General features: G+C 49.2%; 1 protein-coding gene across 6 annotated transcripts in view; it reads right to left on the reverse strand.

The window, feature by feature from the left end:
• Positions 1 to 18,713, reverse strand: part of LOC115078839 (phospholipid-transporting ATPase ID-like) — a 215,351-nt gene that overhangs the window by 187,583 nt on the left and 9,055 nt on the right. For 3 of the 6 annotated variants that reach the window (XM_029581903.1, XM_029581916.1, XM_029581884.1), the window contains exon 1: positions 3,624 to 3,845. The exons of 2 other annotated variants lie outside the window; for them this stretch is intronic. The gene's annotated coding sequence lies outside the window, so the exon portion shown is untranslated. Of the gene's footprint in view, positions 1 to 3,623; positions 3,848 to 18,713 lie in introns of those variants that run through there. One more of the 6 variants, XM_029581934.1, reaches the window with a different exon arrangement.

The raw sequence follows: 18,713 nt of genomic DNA on the forward strand, positions 1-18,713 counted from the left end.
CCCCTTATCATTTTGGTAGCCCTTCTCTGTACCTTCTCCATCGCAATTATATCTTTTTTGAGATGCGGCGACCAGAAATGTACACAGTATTCAAGGTGCGATCTCACCATGGAGCGATACAGAGGCATTATGACATTTTCCATTTTATTCACCATTCCCTTTCTAATAATTCCCAACATTCTGTTTGCTTTTTTGACTGCCGCAGCACACTGAGCCGATGATTTCAATGTGTTATCCACTATGATGCCTAGATCTCTTTCTTGGGTTGTAGCACCTAATATGGAACCCAACATTGTGTAATTATAGCATGGGTTATTTTTCCCTATATGCATCACCTTGCACTTATCCACATTAAATTTCATCTGCCATTTGGATGCCCAATTTTCCAGTCTCACAAGGTCTTCCTGCAATTTATCACAATCTGCTTGTGATTTAACTACTCTGAACAATTTTGTGTCATCTGCAAATTTTTTTTCTCTCACTCGTATTTCTTTCTAGATCATTTATAAATATATTGAACAGTAAGGGTCCCAATACAGATCCCTGAGGCACTCCACTGTCCACTCCCTTCCACTGAGAAAATTGCCCATTTAATCCTACTCTCTGTTTCCTGTCTTTTAGCCAGTTTGCAATCCACGAAAGGACATCGCCACCTATCCCATGACTTCTTACTTTTCCTAGAAGCCTCTCATGAGGAACTTTGTCAAACGCCTTCTGAAAATCCAAGTATACTACATCTACCGGTTCACCTTTATCCACGTGTTTATTAACTCCTTCAAAAAAGTGAAGCAGATTTGTGAGGCAAGACTTGCCCTGGGTAAAGCCATGCTGACTTTGTTCCATTAAACCATGTCTTTCTATATGTTCTGTGATTTTGATGTTTAGAACACTTTCCACTATTTTTCCTGGCACTGAAGTCAGGCTAACCGGTCTGTAGTTTCCCGGATCGCCCCTGGAGCCCTTTTTAAATATTGGGGTTACATTTGCTATCCTCCAGTCTTCAGGTACAATGGATGATTTTAATGATAAGTTACAAATTTTTACTAATAGGTCTGAAATTTCATTTTTTAGTTCCTTCAGAACTCTGGGGTGTATACCATCCGGTCCAGGTGATTTACTATTCTTCAGTTTGTCAATCAGGCCTACCACATCTTCTAGGTTCACCGTGATTTGATTCAGTCCATCTGAATCATTACCCATGAAAACCTTCTCCATTACGGGTACCTCCCCAACATCCTCTTCAGTAAACACCGAAGCAAAGAAATCATTTAATCTTTCCACGATGGCCTTATCTTCTCTAAGTGCCCCTTTAACCCCTCGATCATCTAACGGTCCAACTGACTCCCTCACAGGCTTTCTGCTTCGGATATATTTAAAAAAATTTTTACTGTGAGTTTTTGCCTCTACAGCCAACTTCTTTTCAAATTCTCTCTTAGCCTGTCTTATCAATGTCTTACATTTAACTTGCCAATGTTTATGCTTTATCCTATTTTCTTCTGTTGGATCCTTCTTCCAATTTTTGAATGAAGATCTTTTGGCTAAAATAGCTTCTTTCACCTCCCCTTTTAACCATGCCGGTAATCGTTTTGCCTTCTTTCCACCTTTCTTAATGTGTGGAATACATCTGGACTGTGCTTCTAGGATGGTATTTTTTAACAATGACCACGCCTCTTGGACATTTTTTACTTTTGTAGCTGCTCCTTTCAGTTTTTTTCTAACAATTTTTCTCATTTTATCAAAGTTTCCCTTTTGAAAGTTTAGCACGAGAGCCTTGGATTTGCACACTGTTCCTCTTCCAGTCATTAAATCAAATTTGATCATATTATGATCACTACTGCCAAGCAGCCTCACCACCGTTACCTCTCTCACCAAGTCCTGTGCTCCACTGAGAATTAGATCTAAAATTGCTCTCTCTCTCGTCAGTTCCTGAACCAATTGCTCCATAAAGCTATATATTGGAGGTTTGCCCAATTTGGTGCCAAGCAAAATGGTAGAAGGTATTCTTAAAAACAAAATCACTGGCCATATAAATAAGACATGGCTTAATGGGGAAAAGCCAACCTGGGTTTAGGAAAGGAAGCAGATTTTCTTTTATTTAAGCTGTTCATAAACATGTGGATGAGGGTGAGCTGGTCATTTTAGCGTGTCCGGGTTTTCAGAAGGCATTTGACAAAAGCCCTCACGAGAAGCCCCTCGGGAAATTAAAATGTCATAGGATAGGAGACAGAATGCTACTGTGCACCGGTTTAAATACAGAGAGAAGAGTTAGAGAAAATGGTCAGTTTTCCCAATGGAGAAAGGTAATCTATACTGGGACCTGTGCTGTTTAAGATATTCAAACATGTTCTGAAAAAGGGAGCCCTGAAGGAGGTGATTGATTAGCTTTGTGAGACAACGCAAAATCCTGCAAAGTTGTTATAAGGCAAGCAGACTGTGATCTCTCTCCCCCCACACAGAGCTTTTGCTTCCTCACCTCAATGACACCCTCCCCCCTCCATCAACACACAAACAGTGCTTCCATTTCCCCCTCACAGTGACACCTTCCCCCCATCAACACACAAACAGTGCTTCCATTTCCCCCTCACAGTGACACCTTCCCCCCATCAACACACAAACAGTGCTTCCATTTCCCCCTCACGGTGACACCTTCCCCCCCATCAACACACAAACAGTGCTTCCATTTCCCCCTCACAGTGACACCTTCCCCCCATCAACACACAAACAGTGCTTCCATTTCCCCCTCACGGTGACACCTTCCCCCCCATCAACACACAAACAGTGCTTCCATTTCCCCCTCACAGTGACACCTTCCCCCCATCAACACACAAACAGTGCTTCCATTTCCCCCTCACAGTGACACCTCCCCCCCTCCATCAACACACAAACAGTGCTTCCATTCCTCCCCAGTGTCACCCTCCCCCCTCCTCCATCAACACACAAACACTGCTTCCATTCCTCCCCAGTGTCACCCTCCCCCCTCCTCCATCAACACACAAACAGTGCTTCCATTTCCCCCTCACAGTGACACCTCCCCCCCCCATCAACACACAAACACTGCTTCCATTTCCCCCTCACAGTGACACCTCCCCCCCCCCATCAACACACAAACACTGCTTCCATTTCCCCCTCACAGTGACACCTCCCCCCCCCCATCAACACACAAACACTGCTTCCATTTCCCCCTCACAGTGACACCTCCCCCCCCCCAAACACACAAACACTGCTTCCATTTCCCCCTCACAGTGACACCTTCCCCCCATCAACACACAAACACTGCTTCCATTTCCCCCGCACAACGATCCCTCCACCCAGTGGTAATTTTCTACAATAAATACAAGTTATTGGGTCGGATCGAGCTGCAGCCTCTGCCTTCCACTTTTTCTCAATGGGGAAAAGAAAGCAAAGCTGCCAAACTTCAGAAAGGTTCCGGGGCTGGGGACCTGTCCCGTCCCGTCAGTGACACTGCTGGAGTTACAAGCACCACCAGGACTCCCTGAGCCATGCACCAGCCCCAGCCTCGCGTCCTGCCCACTCGCGATCGCCAGCGTGGCTCGGGGGGGAGAAGGAGCACTCGGGCCAGGTGGCGACCCCCCTCCCTCGCGGTCCCCAGCCCGGACTCTTACCGCGCGTGGGCTCCGGCGCCGCCGTCCCGAGTGAGCAGGAGCCGGGTGCAGCGCTCGGGTGGGGCGGCTCCCCCTCCGTTTCCTGCAGAGAGGGAGGCTCCTGTGCACTGGGCGGGGAGAGGGAGCCGGAGCTAAGGACATCCCCAGCCCCGAGCCAGCGCTCCCCCTCATTCACCGACACGGAGAGGGTTCCTGCTCCCCGGAGCTTACAGTCCGCTCGGAGCTCCTCACAACACAAAGGCGACCCCGGGGGGGTGGGGGGAGGCGCCAGATCCCCCCCTCCCCTGCTAACTCGGGATTCCTGGAAGCAACACGTCAGGGTCATGGCTGACGTCACGCCCGGCCCCTCCAGCTTGCTTATGATGTCATCGGGGACCGCCCCCGCCAGGCAGAGGAAGGAAGGAAGGACCCGTGACTGCAACCTCCCCACACTTTTCCTTTTCCCCCTCACGACTAATTCTCGGGCCATTTAGAAAACAAATTTAAAGAACGATCACGGATCCGTCAGATGAGAGTCCCCTCTCCTCTCCAGGACTGTTAAGGGCAGCTGGACTTCTATTTGCTTCTAATAAAAGTGGGGCACTAGTTATTCTGATCACACTAACTGATTACAAAACTGCTCCTGAGCCATTTTCATCTGTTCGTGCTATATTCCTACTTTACATAACTCCCGGTGATGCCTTCATGGGGCTCTGATAAAGATCCACCCTTCAGCTGTGCATGCTGTATTCCTGCTTTACATGTATCAATATACACATACATACAGAGAATTATATAGAAGTTACAGTACAATATTGTGCAACACTTCTTATTATTGTATCAAACCTGTAAACATGTACACCATTATATAGAATACAATAATAAAAAGTGTTGATACAATAATAAAAAGTGTTGCACAATATTGTACTGTAACTTCTATATAATTCTCTGTATGTATGTGTATATTCAATTATTAGAGAATTTATTTTTTGAGTTATTCCCTATGTGTTGTTTTACATGTATCAATGCCAGGACCTCATGAAACTCTGATAAAGATCCACCCATAAGCTGTCCATGCTGTATTCCTGCTTTACAAGTATCAATGTCAGGATCTCATGAAGCTCTGATGAGGATCCACCCATCAGCTGTCCATGCTGTATTCTAACTTTACATGTATCAATGCCAGGATCTCATGAAGCTCTGATGAGGATCCACCCATCAGCTGTCCATGCTGTATTCCCATTTTACATGTATCAATGCCAGGACCTCATGAAGCTCTGATGAGGATCCACCCATCAGCTGTCCATGCTGTATTCCCATTTTACATGTATCAATGCCAGGATCTCATGAAGCTCTGATGAGGATCCACCCATCAGATGTCCATGCTGTATTCCTACTTTACAAGTATCAATGTCAGGATCTCATGAAGCTCTGATGAGGATCCACCCATCAGCTGTCCATGCTGTATTCCCATTTTACATGTATCAATGCCAGGATCTCATGAAGCTCTGATGAGGATCCACCCATCAGCTGTCCATGCTGTATTCCCATTTTACATGTATCAATGCCAGGATCTCATGAAGCTCTGATGAGGATCCACCCATCAGATGTCCATGCTGTATTCCTACTTTACAAGTATCAATGTCAGGATCTCATGAAGCTCTGATGAGGATCCACCCATCAGCTGTCCATGCTGTATTCTAACTTTACATGTATCAATGCCAGGATCTCATGAAGCTCTGATGAGGATCCACCCATCAGCTGTCCATGCTGTATTCCCATTTTACATGTATCAATGCCAGGATCTCATGAAGCTCTGATGAGGATCCACCCATCAGATGTCCATGCTGTATTCCCATTTTACATGTATCAATGCCAGGATCTCATGAAGCTCTGATGAGGATCCACCCATCAGATGTCCATACTGTATTCCTACTTTACAAGTATCAATGTCAGGATCTCATGAAGCTCTGATGAGGATCCACCCATCAGCTGTCCATGCTGTATTCTAACTTTACATGTATCAATGCCAGGATCTCATGAAGCTCTGATGAGGATCCATCCATCAGCTGTCCATGCTGTATTTCCATTTTACATGTATCAATGCCAGGACCTCATGAAGCTCTGATGAGGATCCACCCATCAGCTGTCCATGCTGTATTCCCATTTTACATGTATCAATGCCAGGACCTCATGAAGCTCTGATGAGGATCCACCCATCAGCTGTCCATGCTGCATTCCTGATTTACATGTATCAATGCCAGGACACCATGAGGATCCACCCTTCAGCTGTCCTTGCTGTATTCCTGCTTTACATGTATCCGTGCCAGGACCTCATGAAGCTCTGATGAGGATCCACCCTTCAGCTTTCCTTGCTGTATTCCTCCCCTGGCTGTATTGCACTTCGGACTGACCGCAGAGTTTCCATGCAAAATCCTGGGACCCTTAAGTGCCGGTTGACTGACTTGAGGTCCAGGACGGGTCTGAAGGTGCCCCCCTTCTTGGGGACGATGAAATAAATGGAGTAATGCCCAGAATTTATCTCCCATGCAGGCACTGGGATTATGGCTTTTAGGGACAGGAGCCTCCCCAAGGTAGCTTCCAGCGCTGCCCTCTTGAGGGGCGGACAAGGAGATTCCACAAACTTGTCTGGAGGGAGATGAAGGAAGTCCAGGTAATACCCTTCCCGGACAATGGCGAGGGCCCACTGGTCCGAAGTAATCTCGACCCACCTGTGGTAGAATAGGGTTACCCTGCCCCCTATGGCTTCTTCCCCCAGATGGGTCGGCTGATTCTCATTGTGTGGTGCGGCCGGGACCCGAACCCGAGCCGGTTCCCCTCTTGTTGTGCCTGGTCCGAAAGGACTGGTTCCTGGTCTGAGAACGAGGTGCTTGGTAGCTAGTCCTGTAAGGGTTGAAGCGTTGAGAGCTTCTACCTCTGGATGGCCTAGGAAAAGGGCGCTGGTTCCTCCTTGCCTTGTCTTCCGGTAGACGGGGTAATGGAGAGGCGCCCCATTTGTTGGCCAGTTTTCTCGAGGTCGCTGCCGAACAGGAGGGATCCCTTAAGGGGCATTCTTGTAAGGCGCGTCTTGGAGGAGGAGTCGGCCGACCAATTTCGTAGCCAGAGCTGTCTCCTGGCTGCCACTGAGGAGGACACTCCCTTGGCTGCCGTACGGACTAGCTCGGAGGCAGCGTTAGTGAGGAACGAGAGAGCTGATTCCATTTCTTCTCCTGGGGTGTTGTTCCTGGCATGTGATAAACAGGAACGCGTCACCACAGTGCAGCAGGTCGCAATTCATAGGGACATGGCTGACACCTCAAAGGCTTGTTTCAGAATGGCGTCCAGGCGCCGGTCATGCGCATTCTTGAGGGCCGCCCCTCCCTCCACCGGAATGGTGGTGCGCTTCACAATTGCGCAAAATATGGCGTCTACCTTGGGGCACGCCAGCAGCTCCTTGGTTGCCGGGTCCAGGGGTACATGCTAGACAAAGCCCGACCCCCTTTCAATGAGGCCTCCGGCGCATTCCACTCCAGCTCGATGAGCTGCTGTGCTGCTTGTAGGAGGGGAAAGTGGTGAGACGTTTGACGAAGGCCCTTTAGCAGGGGTTCATTCTAGGTTCCCCTGGGGTGCCTTGGCTCGGGATAGCCAGCTCCGACAGGCATTGAGAGACCAGGTCTGGGAGATCCTCCTTAAGAAAGAAGCGTCTCATAGTTCGAAATGGCTCCATCCCCGAGGGAAGTTCTCCCTCCTCGGGGAGCTCGCCTTCTCCCTCAGAGCAATCTGAATCCCCATAAGTGGGGCTTCCGGGTGGCAAGTGGCCGTGCCTAGGTCTTGAGGGTCCAGGGGCAGGGTCATCGGGTACATATGGGTCCGTTCGGGGATCAGGCTGCATCTTGACAAAGGTGTGAATCCCCTTGAATAATTCCACCCAGGAGAGCGAAGCAGGTTCTAGCCTTAGGGGCACCAGGTCTCTAGGGTTCCCCGGCTGCTCACCTCGGCCTGCTAGGTCCGGGGTGTTCCCTGAGGAACTGGCAATTAATCTGGGCTGGGACCGGCCCTGGCCTGGAACTCCCAGGGCCTCCTCACATTGGGCACATAGGGAGTCTGCTTCCTCGCTCTGTGTGGCTCTGAGGTGGCATGCTGAGCAGAGGCCTAGAGCTCTTATGCCTGATTCTGGAGGTGCCGGCTCTGTGGCTGCATGGGCTCTCATACGCTCCATCGCGTCTGTTATCTCTATGCGCCGGTGCGCTCCCAGCCGAGAGTATGCGCCTGATAATATGCGCAAAAATGTGCGCCTATCTACGTGCGCCTATCAATGTGCACCTATCAATGCGCGCTTATCAATGTGCGCCCAATTACTTTCGGGCGCCTAACATACGCGCCCGTTGCCTGTGCGCTTAGTCTAGTCTGAACGCTAGATCGAGGCGGCGAACCAGGGCAGATGGCGACGGCAAGCAGGCAGGCAAAATGGCGACCTCCTTGGCGGGCTTCCACGTAGGCAGACCCCGCTAATCCTCGCTCTTCGGAGACCAGTAAAGTAAAGATGTACGCCTTACCTGATCTTCGGCGCTTCCCGGCTGCAACCCTGGCGGTCTCCAGCTGCGGGGGGAGAGGGTGATTACCGTCACCGCCGCGCTCGAGGAAGTGCACCCGCTGCCTCTAAGCCGCGCCCGAACTCGTCTCACTCGGGGGCCAAGTCCTCAACGCGAACGGATCGGGACCGAGGCTGCCTCTATGCCGCACCCGAGCCCTTCTCACTCGGGGGCTAGGTCCCTGCCGTGATTCGGCCACCGGACCGAGACTCTTACCTCCGAGGGACCACGGAAATCACCTCGGGAAACTCAACTGGGGGAGGGACCCGAAGGTATCACCGCAGGAGTGCGGGGCTCGTCTTCAGGTAGGATTCTTCTATGAATTTAGTCGTTAGAATTTGGAAAAACGCTCAGCGAGCGTAAGGTAGCTCCAAACTGCTTTGGAGACGGAAATTACTGAGCTTCTGCACTTCCTGCAGGGGTATATGTACTACGTGCTGACGTCAGATCCGTCTCCAACTGCTAGCAAGAGCACAATATACCCATTTGTCCTGAGTCCATCTGCTACACGCTAGGAAAGCATCTTTAATGGAGGTGAGCAGGAGGAGTGCAGGAGGAAATAAGGGAGGAGAGGAGGTGAGGAGCTGCAGCAACTCACCCAGTGAATGGAGGTGAGCAGGAGGAGTGCAGGGGGAAATTAGGGAGGAGAGGAGCTGCAGCAGCTCACCCGATGAATGGAGGTGAGGAGGAGTGCAGGGGGAAATAAGGAAGGAAAGGAGGTGAGGAGCTGCAGCATCTCGCAAGTGAATGGAGGTGAGCAGAAGCAGTGCAGGGGGAAATAAGGGAGAATAGGCAAGAAGCTGCAGCAGCTCACCAGTGAATGGAGGTGAGCAGGAGGAGTGCAGGGGGAAATAAGGGAGGAGGGACGGAGAGGAGGTGAGGAGCTGCAGCAGCTCGCCAGTGAATAGAGGTGAGCAGGAGGAGTGCAGGGGGAAATAAGGGAGGAGATGAGGTGAGGTGAGGAGCTGCAGCAGCTCACCCAGTGAATGGAGGTGAGCAGGAACAGTGCAGGGGGCAATAAGAGAGGAGAGGAGGTGAGGAGCTGCAGTAGTTCACCCAGTGAATGGAGGTGAGCAGGAGGAATGCAGGGAGAAGAAAATAAGGGAGGAGAGGAGGTGAGGAGCTGCAGCAGCTCACCCAGTGAATGAAGGTGAGCAGGAGGAGTGCAGGGGATAGTAAGGGGGGAGAGGAGGTGAGCTGTGGCATCTCACCAGTAAATGGAGGTGAGCAGGAGGAGTGCAGGGGATAGTAAGGGTAAGGAGGTGAGGAGCTGCAGCATCTCGCCAGTGAATGGATGTGAGCAGGAGGAGTGCAGGGGATAGTAAGGGGGGAGAGGAGGTGAGCTGCAGCAGCTCACCTAGTGAATGGAGCTGAGCAGGAGGAGTACAGGGGATAGTAAGTGGGCAGAGGAGGTGAGCTGCATCATCTCGCCAGTGAATGGAGGTGAGCAGGAGGAGTGCAGGGGATAGAAAGGGAGAGGAGGTGAGGAGCTGCAGCATCTTGCCAATGAATGGATGTGAGCAGGAGGAGTGCAGGGGATAGTCAGTGGGCAGAGGAGGTTAGCTGCAGCATCTCGCCAATGAATGGTGGTGAGCAAGAGGAGTGCAGGGGATAGTAAGGGAGAGGAGGTGAGGAGCGGCAGCATCTCAACAGTGAATGGATGTGAGCAGGGGGAGTGCAGGGGATAGAAATGGAGGAGATGAGGTGAGGAGCTGCAGCATCTCACTAGTGAATGGAGGTGAGCAGGAGGAGTGCAGGGGATAGTAAGGGGGGAGAGGAGGTGAGCTGCAGCATCTCGCCAGTGAATGGAGGTGAGCAGGAGGAGTGCAGGGGATAGTAAGGGGGAGAGGAGGTCAGCTGCAGCAGCTCACCCAGTGAATGGAGGTGAGCAGGAGGAATGCAGGGGATAGTAAGGGAGAGGAGGTGAGGAGCTGCAGCATCTCAATAGTGAATGGATGTGAGCAGGAGGAGTGCAGGGGATAGTAAGGGTAAGGAGGTGAGGAGCTGCAGCATCTCAATAGTGAATGGATGTGAGCAGGAGGAGTGCAGGGGATAGAAATGGAGGAGAGGAGGTGAGCTGCAGCATCTCAATAGTGAATGGATGTGAGCAGGACGAGTGCAGGGGATAGAAATGGAGGAGAGGAGGTGAGGAGCTGCAGCATCTCAATAGTGAATGGATGTGAGCAGGAGGAGTGCAGGGGATAGTAAGGGGGAGAGGAGGTCAGCTGCAGCAGTTCACACAGTGAATGGAGGTGAGCAGGAGGAGTGCAGGGGATAGTAAGGGAGAGGAGGTGAGGAGCTGCAGCATCTCAACAGTGAATGGATGTGAGCAGGAGGAGTGCAGGGGATAGTAAGGGTAAGGAGGTGAGGAGCTGCAGCATCTCAATAGTGAATGGATGTGAGCAGGAGGAGTGCAGGGGATAGTAAGGGTAAGAAGGTGAGGAGCTGCAGCATCTCAACAGTGAATGGAAGTGAGCAGGGGGAGTGCAGGGGTTAGTAAGGGGGGAGAGGAGGTGAGCTGCAGCATCTCGCCAGTGAATGCAGGTGAGCAGGAGGAGTGCAGGGGATAGTAAGGGTAAGGAGGTGAGGAGCTGCAGCATCTCAACAGTGAATGGAGGTGAGCAGGAGGAGTGCAGGGGGAAATAAGGGAGGAGGGATGAAGAGGAGGTGAGGAGCTGCAGCATCTCGCCAGTGAATGCAGGTGAGCAGGAGGAGTGCAGGGGATAGTAAGGGAGGAGAGGAGGTGACGAGGTGCAGCAGCTCGCCAGTGAATGGAGGTGAGCAGGAGGCGTGCAGGGGATAGTAAAGGAGGAGAGGAGGTGAGGAGCTGCAGCAGCTCGCCAGTGAATGGAGGTGAGCAGGAGGAGTGCAGGGGATAGTAAGGGTAAGGAGGTGAGGAGCTGCAGCATCTCGCCAGTGAATGCAGGTGAGCAGGAGGAGTGCAGGGGATAGTAAGGGAGGAGAGGAGGTGATGAGGTGCAGCAGCTCGCCAGTGAATGGAGGTGAGCAGGAGGAGTGCAGGGGATAGTAAGGGTAAGGAGTTGAGGAGCTGCAGCATCTCAATAGTGAATGGATGTGAGCAGGAGGAGTGCAGGGGATAGTAAGGGTAAGGAGGTGAGGAGCTGCAGCATCTCAACAGTGAATGGATGTGAGCAGGGGGAGTGCAGGGGATAGAAATGGAGGAGAGGAGGTGACGAGGTGCAGCAGCTCACCAGTGAATGGAGGTGAGCAGGAGGAGTGCAGGGGATAGTAAGGGAGGAGAGGAGGTGAGGAGCTGCAGCAGCTCGCCAGTGAATGAAGGTGAGCAGGAGGAGTGCAGGGGGAAGTAAGGGAGGAGATGAGGTGAGGAGCTGCAGCAGCTCGCCAGTGAATGGAGGTGAGCAGGAGGAGTGCAGGGGGAAGTAAGGGAGGAGATGAGGTGAGGAGCTGCAGCAGCTCGCCAGTGAATGGAGGTGAGCAGGAGGAGTGCAGGGGGAAGTAAGGGAGGAGAGGAGGTGAGGAGCTGCAGCAGCTCGCCAGTGAATGGAGGTGAGCAGGAGGAGTGCAGGGGGACGTAGGGGGGGAAAGGAGGTGAGGAGCTGCAGCGTGAAGGCTCTTGTAGGTGAGGAGGAGTCTCTTACGCTGTATGCGGGAACAGACGGGGAGCCAGAGAGGAGGGGCTGCATGATGGTTTGGAGGAAGGTAAGTCAGAAGTTCCCCTGGTCTCTCGCTCGCTCCTGTCCCTCCTTTCCTGTTGTCCTGCTCCTCTCCTATCTCCTCGCTCTCCATTGACTGTACATATGCATTTCTTTTTTTTAAATTAAATGTACCTATGCAGCTTTCTCCCCTGGCCAAATTACAGCCCTGGAAGCACCAGATTTTACTGTAGCAGAGGGGAACTAGAGCCTCAAACTTTTAACCAGCTGAAAAGTCGACTTAAGATGGGGTCGGCCATTTTCCCCACGAAACCCCTGCTTTAACTCGTGCTCAGAGGCCTTACTAGCTGAGGTGCCCCAAGGCCCGGGTCCCAACTCCCCCCCCTCCCCCCGATAGCACCCCAAATCCAGGCAACCATCTCCCGTCCCTGACTCCCAGCAGGATCAGAACCTCAGAACTCCTGGCCCTCTCCCAATCCAGCCTCTCTTCTCCCCCTGACCCACTCTGCTCTCCTTCACGTCCCTGGTGTGGCCTCTCCAGTCCTGCCCTCATCCCTCCCCCTTGGCTCACACCATGGGACAGGCCCTGCGCAGCCAAGCCAAGGCAGAGTATTAAGTGCCAGACTTCCTGCTACCGGTGGTGGTGGTGGTGGGCGGGATGAACCAGTGGAAGGGGGCAGACCAGGCAGGGAGGAGGAATGAAGCTTGGTTCCCAATGGTAGGCAGAGGATACTGGGAACTGGACCCAGGATCGAGGGAGGAGTGGACGATATCCTGGGTAGAGGGAGAGGGAGCATGATTTGACCACGACGTAGGGGACTGGCGTGCATGTGAATAGGGGTAATCTTTAGTTATGGGATTCACCTCTCGCTCTCTCCTCCCTTAGCTCCCTCGGGTTACAGCAATCTAAATATGAGGGGATGACGGTCTCCTGCCAAAATGAAGGGCCCCTCTAAAAACTCACCGTACACAGGGCAAACAATCTGAAATAAATCTTAGCTGGTTGGACCTTTCTTGGTTTGCCTGGGAATGGCTCGCATTGAACTCTGTCTACACCAGACATCTGCTGACACTTTGTGAGCTGCATCCAAACAGAGTAACCCGATCTCCAGTCCCTTCCGGACTCGCAGTGTTTACATTCCTACAGCACTTTCTTCCAAGAGGTCTTGGCAGGACTAGGCTAGTTAGCAGCTCCCTACCCATCCTGGGAAAGTGTCACTTGTAGGTGTGTGTGTGTGTGTGTGTGTATGTGAAGTTGCAGCTCTCTGTGTGAAGGAGTATGTGGAGACATGTGTGTGTGGAGATGTACGTTAAAACTCTGTGTGAAATGGTATATGTTTCTCTCTGTACATATACCATATACCATCTGTATAGCATATACCATCTCTGTGTGAAATGGTATATGTTTCTCTCTGTACATATACCATATACCATCTATGTGTATCTCGATGTAGGACTGTATATATATATATATATATGTGGAGGTGGATATCTTTGCGTTGTGGTGTGTGTACATGTTTCTGTGTAGCACTGTGTATGTGGTGGTGCATATCTCTGAAAATATGTGTCTCAGTGAGGGTGTGTGCATGTAGATGTGTGCATCTGTATGTGAGGATGTGGCATGTGGATGCGTGTATCCCTGGTAAGGCTGCATGTATATGCGTGGCGCTGCATACTTTTGCGTGATGTGTGTTCGTTTCTGTGTAGGGCTGTGTGAGAGTGCTGGTGCATATCTATGAATGTGTGAATCTCTGTGAGGGTATGTGCATGTGGATGTGTGTATCTCTATGTGAGGATGTGTGCCTGTAGATATACATATCTCTGTGTAAGATTGCGTGTATACATATCTCTGCATAGAACAGTATGTGTGGTTGTGTGTATCTCTGAATGCGAATGTCTCTGTGAGGGTGTGCATGTGAATGTGTATATTTGAGTGTCGGACTGTGTGTATACATGTGGAAGTGGATATCTCTGCATGGTGGTGTGTGTACATGTTTCCGTGTAGAGCTGTGTGTGGTGCTGCGTATCTCTGAATGCGAGTGTCTCTGTGAGTGTGTGTGCATGTGGATGCGTGCATCTCTATGTGAGGATGTGTGCATGTGGATATACATATCTCTGTGTAAGATTGCGTGTATATGCATGGAGGTGCATATCTCTGAATACGAGTCTCTGTGAGGGTGTGTGCATGTGGATGTGTGTATCTCAATGTGAGGGTGTGGCATGTGGATCTGTTTATCTCTGCGTAATGCTGCATGTATATGCATGGAGGTGTATATCGCTGCATGATGGTGTGTGTACATGTTTCTGCGTGGGGCTGTGAGTGTGTGGTGGTGCCTATCTCTGAATGTGTATGTCTCTGTGAGGGTGTGTGCATGTGGTTGTGTGTATCTCTGTGTAAGGCTGTGTGTATATGGATAGAGGTGCATATCTCTGCATCGAACTGTATGTGTGGTTGTGTGTATCTCTGAATGCGAGTGTCTCTGTGAGGGTGTGCATGTGAATATTTGAGTGTCGGACTGTGTGTATACACGTGGAAATGGATATCTCTGCGTGCTGGTGTGTGTGCATGTTTCTGTGTAACGCTACATGTGTGTGGTGGTGCGTATCTCTGAATACGTGGTTTCTGTGAGTGTGAGTGTGTGTATCTCTACGTGAGGGTGTGTGCATGTGGATGTATCTCTGTGTAGGACTGTGTATATATGTGTGGAGGTTCATATCTCTGCGTGCTGGTGTGTGTACATGTTTCCATGTAGAGCTGTATGTGTGTGGTGGTGCGTATCTCTGAATACGAGTGTCTCTGTGAGTGTGTGTGCATGTGAGTGTGTGTATCTCTACGTGAGGGTGTGTGCATGTGGATGTATCTCTGTGTAGGACTGTGTATATATATGTGTAGAGGTCCATATCTCTGCGTGCTGGTGTGTGTACATGTTTCTGTGTAACACTATATGTGTGTGGTGGTGCGTATCCCTGAATACGTGGTTTCTGAGAGTGTGTGTGCATGTGGATGTGTGTATCTCTATGTGAGGATGTGGTCATGTAGATATACGTATCTCTGTGTAAGATTGCGTGTATATGCATGGACGTGCATATCTCTGAATACGAGTCTCTGTGAGGGTATGTGCATGTGGATGTGTGTATCTCTATGTGAGGATGTGTGCATGTGGATATACATATCTCTGTGTAAGATTGCATGTATATGCATGGAGGTGCATATCTCTGAATACGAGTCTCTGTGAGGGTGTGGCATGTGGATCTGTTTATCTCTGCGTAATGCTGCATGTATATGCATGGAGGTGCATATCGCTACATGATGGTGTGTGTACAAGTTTCTGTGTGGGGCTGTGAGTGTGTGGTGGTGCCTATCTCTGAATGTGTATGTCTCTGTGAGGGTGTGTGCATGTGGATGTGTGTATCTCTGTGTAAGATTGCATGTATATGCGTAGAGGTGCATATCTCTGCATAGAACTGTATGTGTGGTTGTGTGTATCTCTGAATGCGAGTGTCTCTGTGAGGGTGTGCATGTGAATATTTGAGTGTCGGACTGTGTGTATACACGTGGAAGTGGATATCTCTGCATGGTGGTGTGTGTACATGTTTCCGTGTACAGCTGAATGTGTGTGGTGGTGCGTATCTCTGAATGCGAGTGTCTCTGTGAGTGTGCATGTGGATGTGTGTATGTCTACCTGAGGGTGTGTGCATGTGCGTGCAGCACGGTGTATCTTTGTCTGAGGCTGTGTGTACCTGTAAGAGTGAGCGTCTCAACGCTCCTTGCGGGGCTGTGCGTTTCAGGGGAGGTGGAGGTGTGTACCACTTGGAGGGTGTGTTTCTGGGCAGGGTTCTGCATGTCTCCAAGATTACACAAATATTTGCATTATGTTTTCTGAAGGACACCCTGCAGAGAGGCCGGGAGAGAGAGGGCTGTGAGGAATAATTTTCTAGCTTCAACCCCTCTGGGGGTCTCGGTTATTTCAATTTGACTCGAAGGGGCAAAAAGCGCGAGTCGGGGTGACTCATACGTCTGGCAAAATAAATACCAGGAAAAGTCTGTGGTTGGGAGCCTACCTCTTGCAGCGTGCGTGCGGTGTTAAATTACTAACGGCTTTAGGGTAATTCTAAACAAGATTAACATCTTTGCCTTTATTCTGTCAGAGCTCTGATGTGGGCAGCCTTGGGGCTCATGTTATTTATGAGAACGGCAAGGAACAGATAAATATGGTTACCTGAAAGTGACAGCTCTGTGTAATGTATGAGAATATCGGTGTTACAGTACGACAATATTTTACTATTCCCCTTCCCTCCCACATTAACTCCCAAATTCCGCTCCTTGTGCATGACAAAGAACTGTGAGGGTCCACGTTCCCTCACTGTCCGGGTGGATGACCTTATCCAGCTGACCCTGCAGGGATATTCCGTGTTGGCCTGACCAGACCTAGCCAGTTAACTTTGAATACTGGAGTTAGCCGATAACTTAGCCGGTTAACTCAATGCCACCTAGTTATGCCCCACAGAACGCCCCTAACGTAGCCGGCTACATTCTAGCCAGAAAACTTATTAGGTGGCTAGAGATCAGCCGGATTTGTACCCAAATATTCATTTAGCCGGCTAACTTCTGAGTTCGCTGGCTGACTGCTTCTGAATGTGGACCTCTGTAGGTTCACAGCCAATGACATTATGAAAGGCTTCCATCTTTCCCAAAACATTTCTTTGTGTGTTTCGCAGATTTCTTTTTTTAACCAGTGACAATTTCTCCAAAGAAACGGATGCATTCGTATTCTCCACATCACTACCGTAGGAGACTTTCTGCAACAACTGAATCGAGAGACGTCGTTTTGCTATGTTAGCAGCCAACGTCATTAATCCATTTAATGATATAAAATATACAATCACCACGCTACATCCCACCCCTCCTACACTGCAGTGCACTGCCTGAGGAAGCCCTTCAAGCTTTAGAAGGGAGTGACATCCATCCCAGGACTGCTGCCGGTTTCTTCTTAGGACACTTGGTGGATTTTTAAGTGATTTATCAGGAAGCTACTGGAATCCCAGTACAAACATACTGCGAACCTAGCGCCAGAAAGGGGCTTGGCAAGGTACCAGGATGGGGGTTGAGAGAGCGCATGTGCGTGTGTGTGTGAAAACGAGAGCATGCATGTATTTATGTGTGTGAGAGAGAAAGAGCATGAGTGTATGTGTGTGGGAGAGTGAGAGAGAGCATGTGTGTGTGTGAGAAAATGAGAGCATGCATGCATTTATGTGTGTGAGAGAGAAAGAGCATGAGTGTATGTGTGTGGGAGAGTGAGAGAGAAAGAGCATGAGTGTATATGTGTGGAAGAGTGAGAGAGAGCATGTGTGTATATGTATGTGAGAAAATGAGTGCATGCATGTATTTATGTGAGAGAAAGAGCATGAGTGTATGTGTGTGGGAAAGTGAGAAGAGAGCATGTGTATATGAATGTGAGAGAGTAAGAGTATGCATGTATTTATGTGTGAGAGAAAGAACATGAGTGTACGTGTGTGGGAAAGTGAGAGAGAGCATGTGTATATGAATGTGAGAGTAAGAGCATGCATGTATTTATGTGTGAGAGAAAGAACATGAGTGTACGTGTGTGGGAAAGTGAGAGAGAGCATGTGTATATGAATGTGAGAGTAAGAGCATGCATGTATTTATGTGTGAGAGAAAGAACATGAGTGTACGTGTGTGGGAAAGTGAGAGAGAGCATGTGTATATGAATGTGAGAGAGTAAGAGCATGCATGTATTTATGTGTGAGAGAAAGAACATGAGTGTACGTGTGTGGGAAAGTGAGAGAGAGCATGTGTATATGAATGTGAGAGAGTAAGAGCATGCATGTATTTATGTGTGAGAGAAAACATGAGTGTACGTGTGTGGGAAAGTGAGAGAGAGCATGTGTATATGTTTGTGAGAAAATGAGTGCATGCATGTATTTGTGTGTGTGAGAAGGAGCAGGAGTGTATGTGTGTGGGAGAGTGAGAGGGAGCATGTGTATATGTATGTGAGAGAGTGAGAGCATGTGTGTGTGGCAGTGGCGTAGCCAGAAATGAATTTTTGGGGGACCCAAGGTTAACATGGGTGGGCAGTTGACATACAAGTCTAGGCCCTACTATTTGTACTCTTATCAATAAATAATGCTTAGAGTGCATCTGACATTGGATTTCAAGGTAGTTTTATCGTGAGTGTTGCTTTAAAATATTTTAATTCATTTATTTCAAGCATTTACCAGTATTAAAATATCTTATTAATCTATATTAATTTATTTTATATTTATTGCAGTTTATAAATACATATCACATAAAAAGTAATGGAAGTTTAATAGAAATATCAGACCCAATTATGAAATAAAACAAAAATAAGAAGAATTATTTTATGAATCCTCTCTCCAAAAAATGCAGAGAATATCATATGTACAATAAAACAGCAATAATCATAATAATCATCATAAGAACTTAAGATTTGCAACAGGTGTAGAACAGAACTAGGACATGCAAAAAATATATATTCAAATGCTGGGGCCACCTCAGTGACAACAAAACAAACTTCCTCCAAAGCCACACACTTTGTGAAGTAAGACAAATCCCTACAAAAAATAAATAAAATAAAATAAAATAACACCTAGACCCTTCCCATGCCAAACCATAACAGCATTAATTCTCAGGACTCAAGCAGCAACCTTATGTAAAGAAAGGCAGCAAAGGCAAACATTACACCAAGCCCTAGAACACACATACACTACGTAGTGGGCAAAGAGAACAAGCCGAACTGCTATAAATCCTTACTGAGAAGCTGCACGCTAGCCAGAATACTGCACTTCTGTCACACATGTGCAACATGGACAGAGCCTTACCTGATACAGAATAAGGAACTACA

The sequence above is a fragment of the Rhinatrema bivittatum genome, chromosome 1, assembly GCF_901001135.1.
Source record: "Rhinatrema bivittatum chromosome 1, aRhiBiv1.1, whole genome shotgun sequence".
In the NCBI taxonomy this organism is placed as follows: domain Eukaryota; kingdom Metazoa; phylum Chordata; class Amphibia; order Gymnophiona; family Rhinatrematidae; genus Rhinatrema; species Rhinatrema bivittatum.